We start from the raw sequence: 9,128 nt of genomic DNA, 5'->3' as shown, positions 1-9,128 counted from the left end.
AGCCATTAAAACCAGCCTAGAGAACAACTACTAAATAACTAGAAACAGTACAGAACAGCTCCCAGAGCCACGACAGACACCAGACACACAGTGTACCCCAGTCTGGAACAGCTGGACCGGCTAAGAGACTCCGCTGCGGTGAGGTCCCCGGGCCACGGCAGCTGGCGGCCAGAGCCCATCCCTCCCTCCTTCCCGGGCTGGCTGGGAGCCTCGGATCAGCGGTTCCCCAAGCCATGGCAGCCGGTGACTGGTGCCCCTCCCACACACGCGGCTTCCCGGGCTGGCTGGGAGCCTCGGATCAGCGGTTCCCTAAGCCGCGGCGGCCAGTGACCAGAGGCCCTCCCACACACACAGCTTCCTGGGCCGGCTGGGAGCCTTGGCTCAGCAGTTCCCCAAGCTGCAGCAGCCAGCGCCCCTCCCCCACAGGCGACTTCCCGGACGGAAAGGAAAGAGTCTCCAACAGTAGTAGAGACTGAGCCCAACCTAACACCAATAGTGGCATTAATGACCAACTTCTGACTACTAAAAATAGGCCCTCAGCTCAGGTGAAACTGATCAAGGTGGAAGTCGCCTATTGGGCTAACTGAAAAAGAGGAAAGGGGGATGAAACAGAGCCTTCTGTGGCTGTTTCTATGGAGGCGTGGTTGCCTCTGGGCTCAGCGCTGGGATTACACAGGTTGTAACTGCCCCGAACGCAGAAACAGGATGCTTTCAGGGCTCTCTACAACCTGAACCTGCCCCGCGGGAGGGGTGAAATGCAACTCAGGTGGAATCTCTCTCTCAAGGAATTCAGATCCCAGGACTTCACAATTTGAAGTCATTAAAACCAATCTACAACCTTTCCTCTATCTCCACCACACACCCAGCAGCGAGAGTCTTCCACAGTTAAAGGAGCCGCAACATCTTTTGCTGGTGGGACCCACAGACAGACAAGCACCACATACTGGGCAGGATAAGAAAAACAGAGCCCAGAGACTTCACAGGAAAGTCTTTCAACCTGCTAGGTCCCACACTCAGGGAAATCTGATTAAATGCCCAGATGCCAGCAAAAAATAACAAATCACACCAGGAAAATTGAAGATATGGCCCAGTCAAAGGAACAAACCAATAGCTCAAATGAGATACAGGAGCTGAGACAACTAATCCTGAATATACGAACAGAAATGGAAAACCTGTTCAAAAACCAAATCAATAAATTAAGGGAGGACATGAAGAAGGCATTGGATGAACAAAAAGAAGAAATGGAAAGTCTGAAAAAACAAATGACAGAACTCATGGGAAGGAAAGATACAGTAGAAGAGATGAAAAAAACAATGGAAAGCTACAATGGTAGATTTCAAGAGACAGAAGTTAGAATTAGTGAACTGGAGGATGGAACATCTGAAATTCAAAAAGAAACAGAAACTATAGGGAAAAGAATGGAAAAATTTGAGCAGGGGCTCAGGGGATTGAATGATAATATGAAGCACACAAATAAACGTGTTGTGGGTGTCCCAGAAGGAGAAGAGAAGGGAAAAGGAGGAGAAAAACTAATGGAAGAAATTATCACTGAAAATTTCCCAACTCTTATGAAAGATCTAAAATTACAGATCCAAGAAGTGCAGTGCACCCCAAAAAGATTAGACCCAAATAGGCGTTCTCCAAGACACTTACTAGTTAGAATGTCAGAGGTCAAAGAGAAAGAGAGGATCTTGAAAGCAGCAAGAGAAAAACAATCCATCACATACAAGGGAAATCCAATAAGACTATGTGTAGATTTCTCAGCAGAAACCATGGAAACTAGAAGACAGTGGGATGATATATTTAAATTACTAAAAGAGAAAAACTGCCAACCAAGACTTCTATATCCAGCAAAACTGTCCTTCAAAAATGAGGGAGAAATTAAAACATTTTCAGACAAAAAGTCACTGAGAGAATTTGTGACCAAGAGACCAGTTCTGCAAGAAATACTAAAGGGAGCATTAGAGTCAGATACGAAAAGACAGAAGAGAGAGGTATGGAGAAGAGTGCAGAAAGAAGGAAAATCAGATATGATATATATAATACAAAAGGCAAAATGGTAGAGGAAAGTATTACCCAAACAGTAATAACACTAAATGTTAATGGACTGAATTCCCCAATCAAAAGACATAGACTGGCAGAATGGATTAAAAAACAGGATATTTCTATATGCTGTCTACAGGAAACACATCTTAGACCCAAAGATAAACATAGGTTGAAAGTGACAGGTTGGGAAAAGATATTTCATGCAAATAACAACCAGAAAAGAGCAGGAGTAGCTATACTAATATCCAACAAATTAGACTTCAAATGTAAAACAGTTAAAAGAGACAAAAAGAAGGATACTATCTACTAAAAAAAGGAACAATTAAACAAGAAGACATAAGAATCATAAATATTTACCCACCGAATCAGAATGCCCCAAAATACGTGAGGAATACACTGCAATCACTGAAAAGGGAAATAGACACATCTACCATGATAGTTGGAGACTTCAATTCACCACTCTCATCAATGAACAGAACATCTAGACAGAGTATCAATAAAGAAACTGAGAATTTGAATATTACAATAAATGAGCTGGACTTAACAGACATTTATAGGACATTACACCCCACAACAGCAGGATACACCTTTTTCTCAAGTGCTCATGGATCATTCTCAAAGATAGACCAATGCTGGGTCACAAAGCAAGTCTCAACAAATTTAAAAAGATTGAAATCATACACAACAATTTCTCAGATCATAAAGGAATGAAGCTGGAAATCAATAATAGGCAGAGTGCCAGAAAATTCACAAATACGTGGAGGCTCAACAACACACTCTTAAACAACCAGTGGGTCAAGGAAGAAATTGCAAGAGAAATTAGTAAATATCTCGAGGCGAATGAAAATGAAAACACAACATATCAAAACCTATGGGATGCAGCAAAGGCAGTGCTAAGAGGGAAATTTATTGCCCGAAATGCCTATATCAGAAAAGAAGAAAGGGCAAAAATTCGGGAATTAACTGTCCACTTGGAAGAACTGGAGAAAGAACAGCAAACTAACCCCAAAGCAAGCAAAAGGAAAGAAATAACAAAGATTAGAGCAGAAATAAATGAAATTGAGAACGTGAAAACAATAGAGAAAATCAAAAGACCAGAAGTTGTTTCTATGAGAAAATCAACAAGATTGATGGGCCCTGAGCAAGATCAACAAAAAGAAGAAGAGAGAGGATGCAAATAAATAAGATCAGAAATGGAAGAGGAGACATAACCACTGACCTCACAGAAATAAAGGAGGTAATAACAGGATACTATGAACAACTTTATGCTAATAAATACAACAATGTAGATGAAATGGACAAGTTCCTAGAAAGGCATGAACAACCAACTTTGACTCAAGAAGAAATAGATGACCTTAACAAACCAGTCACAAGTAAAGAAATTGAATCAGTCATTCAAAAGCTTCCCAAAAAGAAAAGTCCAGGACCAGACGGCTTCACATATGAATTCTACCAAACATTCCAGAAAGAATTAGTACCAACTCTGCTCAAACTCTTCAAAAAAATTGAAGTGGAGGGAAAGCTACCTAATTCATTCTATGAAGCCAACATCACCCTCATACCAAAACCAGGCAAAGATATTACAAAAAAAGAAAACTATAGACCAATCTCTCTAATGAATAGAGATGCAAAAATCCTCAACAAAATTCTAGCAAATCGAATCCAGCAACACATTAAAAGAATTATACATCATGACCAAGTAGGATTCATCCCAGGTATGTAAGAATGGTTCAACATAAGAAAATCAATTAATGTAATACACCATATCAACAAATCAAAGCAGAAAAATCACATGATCATCTCAATTGATGCAGAGAAGGCATTTGACAAGATTCAACATCCTTTCCTGTTGAAAACACTTCAAAGGATAGGAATACAAGGGAACTTCCTTAAAATGATAGAGGGAATATATGAAAACCCACAGCTAATATCATCCTCAATGGGGAAAAATTGAAAACTTTCCCCCTAAGATCAGGAACAAGATAAGGATGTCCATTATCACCACTATTATTCAACATCATGTTGGAGGTTCTAGCCAGAGCAATTAGACAAGCAAAAGAAATACAAGGCATCAAAATTGGAAAGGAAGAAGTAAAACTATCACTGTTTACAGATGATATGATACCTATACGTCGAAAACCTGGAAAAATCCACAACAAAACTACTAGAGCTAATAAATGAATACAGCAAAGTAGCAGGTTACAAGATCAACATTCAAAATCTGTAGTGTTTCTATACACTAGCAATGAACAAGCTGAGGGGGAAATCAAGAAACGAATCCCATTTACAATTGCAACTAAAAGAATAAAATACCTAGGAATAAATTTAACTAAAGAGACAAAAAACCTATACAAAGAAAACTACAAAAAACTGTTAAAAGAAATCACAGAAGAACTAAATAGATGGAAGGGCATACCGTGTTCATGGATTGGAAGACTAAATATAATTAAGATGTCAATCCTACCTAAACTGATCTACAGATTCAATGCAATACCAATCAAAATCCCAAGAACTTATTTTTCAGAATTAGAAAAACCAATAAGCAAATTTATCTGGAAGGGCAGGGTGCCCCGAATTGCTAAAAACATCTTGAGGAAAAAAAACGAAGCTGGAGGTCTCACGCTGCCAGACTTTAAGGCATATTATGAAGCCACAGTGGTCAAAACAGCATGGTATTGGCATAAAGATAGATATATCAACCAATGGAATCGAATAGAGTGCTCAGATATAGACCCTCTCATCTATGGACATTTGATCTTTGATAAGGCAGTCAAGCCAACTCACCTGGGACAGAACAGTCTCTTCAATAAATGGGGCCTAGAGAACTGGATATCCATATGCAAAAGAATGAAAGAGGACCTGTATCTCACACCCTATACAAAAGTTAACTCAAAATGGATCAAAGATCTGAACATTAGGTCTAAGACCATAAAACAGTTAGAGGAAAATGTAGGGAGATATCTTATAAATCTTACAATTGGAGGTAGTTTTATGGACCTTAAACCTAAAGCAAGAGCACTGAAGAAAGAAATAAATAAATGGGAGCTCCTCAAAACTAAACACTTTTGTGCATCAAAGAACTTCATCAAGAAAGTAGAAAGAAAGCCTACACAATGGGAGACAATATTTGGAAATGACATATCAAATAAAGGTCTAGTATCCAGAATTTATAAAGAGATTGCTCAACTCTACAACATAAAGACAGCCAACCCAATTACAAAATGGGAAAAAGACTTGAACAGACACCTCTCAGAAGAGGAAATACAAATGGCCAAAAGGCACATGAAGAGATGCTCAATGTCCCTGGCCATTAGAGAAATGCAAATCAAAACCACAATGAGATATCATCTCACACCCACCAGAATGGCCATTATGAACAAAACAAAAAATGACAAGTGCTGGAGAGGATGTGGAGAAAAAGGCACACTTATCCACTGTTGGTGGGAATGTCAAATGGTGCAACCACTGTGGAAGGCAGTTTGGCAGTTCCTCAAAAAGCTGAATATAGAATTGCCATATGACACAGCAATACCATTGCTAGGTATCTACTCAGAGGACTTAAGGGCAAAGACACAAACGGACATTTGCACACCAATGTTTATAGCAGCATTATTTACAATTGCAAAGAGATGGAAACAGCCAAAATGTCCATCAACAGACGAGTGGCTAAACAAACTGTGGTATATACATACGATGGAATATTATGCCTCTCTAAGACAGAATAAACTTATAAAGCATGTAATAACATGGATGGACCTAGAGAACATTATGCTGAGTGAGACTAGCCAAAAACTAAAGGACAAATACTGTATGGTCCCACTGATGTGAACCGACAATAGAGAATAAACTTGGAATATGTCATTGGTAACAGAGACCATCAGGAGTTAGAAATAGGGTAAGATAATGGGTAATTGGAGCTGAAGGGATACAGACTGTGCAACAGGACTGGATACAAAAACTCAAAAATGGACAGCACAATACTACCTAATTGTAATGTAATTATGTTAAAACACTGAATGAAGCTGCATCTGAGGTATAGTTTTTTGTTTGTTTGTTTTTTTAATATATTTTTTGTATTTTTTATTTTTATTTTTTCTCTATATTATCATTTTATTTCTTTTTCTGTTATCTTGCTATTTCTTTTTCTAAATCGATGCAAATGTACTAAGAAATAATGATCATACATCTATGTGATGCTATTAAGAATTACTGATTGCATATGTAGAACGGAATGATTTCTAAATGTTGTGTTAGTTAATTTTTTTTTAATTAATAATAATAAAAAAAAACCAACCTACAACCTCTCCTCTGTATCCACCATGCCCCCAGCAGGGAGAGTGCGCCAAAGTTAAAGGTACCCCATCATCTTACGCTGGTGGGACCTGCAGGCAGACAAGTGCCACATACTGGGCAGGATAAGAAAAATGGAGTCCAGAGACTTCACAGGAAAGTCTTTCAACCTGCTGGGTCTCACCCTCAGGGAAAACCAACACAGGTGACTCTTTCCTCCTGACAGGAGGCAAGTTTGGTCTGGGAAAATCCAGCTGGGGTCTATAATATCTAAGTAGGCCCTCCTAAGGGGGGGGGGGCGGGGGGGGGAGGCACCATACAAGCAGGGCAAGAAACAAGAAAACAAGAACTGAAAAATTCTCCTCTGTTAAACAAAACTTAACCTAGAGGTTCAGATTAAGCTGAACTGAATGTCAAAGAACAGATAGACAACAAATTCATCCAGCAAGAAAACCCTAGGTAAAGGAAGTGAAAGCAATCTCCAGAACAAACTAATTAAGGTAATTAAATGCCTAGATGCCAGCAAAAAATAACAAATCACACTAGGAAAATTGAAGCTATGGCCCAGTCAAAGGAACAAACCAACAATTTAAATGACATATAGAAGCTGAAACAATTAATTCAGAATATACGAACAGACATGGAAAACCTCATCAAAAACCAAATCAATGAATTGAGGGAGGATATAAAGAAGGCAAGGAATGAACAAAAAGAAGAAATCAAAAGTCTGGAAAAACAAATCACAGAACTTATGGGAATGAAAGACAAGCTAGAAGAGATGAAAAAAACAATGGAAACCTACAATGGCAGATTTCGAGAGACAGAACATAGGATTAGTGAACTGGAGGATGGAACATATGAAATCCGCAAGAAAAGAAAATACAGGGAAAAATATGAGCAGGGACTCAGGGAATTTAAACACAATATGAAGTGCACAAATATACGTGTTATGGGTATCCCAGAAGGAGAAGAGAAGGGAAAAGGAGGAGAAAAACTAATAGAGGAAATTATCACAGAAAATTTCCCAACTCTTATGAAAGACCTAAAATTACAGATCCAAGAAGTGCAGCATACCCCAAAGAGAATAGATCCAAATAGACATACCCCAAGACATTTACTAATCAGAATGTCAGAGGTCAAAGAGAAAGAGAGAATCTTGAAAGCAGCAAGAGAAAAGCAATCCATCACATACAAGGGAAGCCCAATAAGACTGTGTTAGATCTTTCAGCAGAAACCATGGAGGCAAGAAGACAGTGGGATAATATATTTAAATTATTAAAAGAGAAAAACTGCCAACCAAGAATTCTATATCCAGCAAAATTGTCCTTCAAAAATGAGGGAGAAATTAAAACATTTTCAGACAAAAGATCACTGAGAGAATTTGTGACCAAGAGACCAGCTCTGCAAGAAATACTAAAGGGAGCACTAGAGACAGATACGAAGACAGAAGAGAGAGGTGTGGAGAAGAGTGTAGAAAGGAAGACTATGAGTAAAGGTAAAAAGAAGGAAAATTAGATATGACATATAAAATCCAGAAGGCAAAATAGGTGAAGAAAGTACTACCCGTGCAGTAATAACACTGAATGTTAATGGATTAAACTCCCCAATCAAAAGACATAGACTGGCAGAACGGATTAAAAAACAGGACCCATCAATATGCTGTCTCTACTCAAAGGACATGAGGGCAAGGACACAAACGGACATTTACACACCAAAGTTTATAGCAGCATTATTTACAATTACCAAGAGATGGAAACAGCTAAAATGTCCGTCAACAGACGGGTGGCTAAACAAACTGTGGCATTTACATAAGATGGAATATTATGCAGCTGTAAGACAGAATAAAGTCATGAAGTATGTAACAACATGAATGGACCTTAAGGACATTATGCTGAGTGTGATTAGCCAGAAACAAAAGGACAAATACTGTATGGTCTCACTGATATGAACTGACATTAGTGAATAAACTTGGAATATTTCGTTGGTAACAGAGACCATCAGGAGATAGAAATAGAGTAAGATATTGGGTAATTGGAGCTGAAGGGACATAGATTTTGCAACAGGACTGAATATAAAAACTCAGAAATGGATAGCACAATATTACCTAACTGTAATACAATTATGTTAAAACACTGAATGAAGCTGCATATGAGAATGATAGAGGGAGGAGGGCTGGGGCATAAATGAAATCACAAAGAAAGATAGATGATAAAGATTGAGATGGTATAATCTAGGAATGCCTAGAGTGTATAATGATAGTGAATAAATGTACAAATTTAAAAAATGCTTTTGTATGAGGAAGAACAAATGAATGTCATTACTGCAGTGTGCTGAAAATAGATAGTTTATTTTTTGTACCAAAAAATGTTTATTTGGTACAAATTTATACTTGACTAATGCATCTCCTAATATAACTTATGTAGATAGTTGGTTGAATACCTTAAGTACATGGAACTTCGTATAAGACATGAGACTTTGTTGGTTTGTCCAGGTGATGCCCTGATGAATCCCAGAGTGATCTGATCAGTGAGTGGAAAAGTATTTGCAAAGTCCCCTTCAGGGAATGGTAAGAATGGGGAAAACTCAACTTCCCCAAGTTGAATTCTTGATATTCTCACAAGCAGTGTGGGCAACCAAAGCTATAGGCTGAGCCCCCAGTCTTGGGGGTTGTTCATATGAAACTTAACCCCACAAAGGATAGGTCAAGCCTACAAATTAGGCTTAAGAGTCACCCCCAAGAGAACCTCTTTAATTGCTCAGATGTGGCCTCTCTCTCCAGCCAACACAGCAAG

This window comes from Tamandua tetradactyla, chromosome 17 (assembly GCF_023851605.1).
Source record: "Tamandua tetradactyla isolate mTamTet1 chromosome 17, mTamTet1.pri, whole genome shotgun sequence".
Taxonomy (NCBI): domain Eukaryota; kingdom Metazoa; phylum Chordata; class Mammalia; order Pilosa; family Myrmecophagidae; genus Tamandua; species Tamandua tetradactyla.
The sequence above is the reverse complement of the archived record's forward strand: the minus strand, read 5'-3'. Positions refer to the sequence as shown.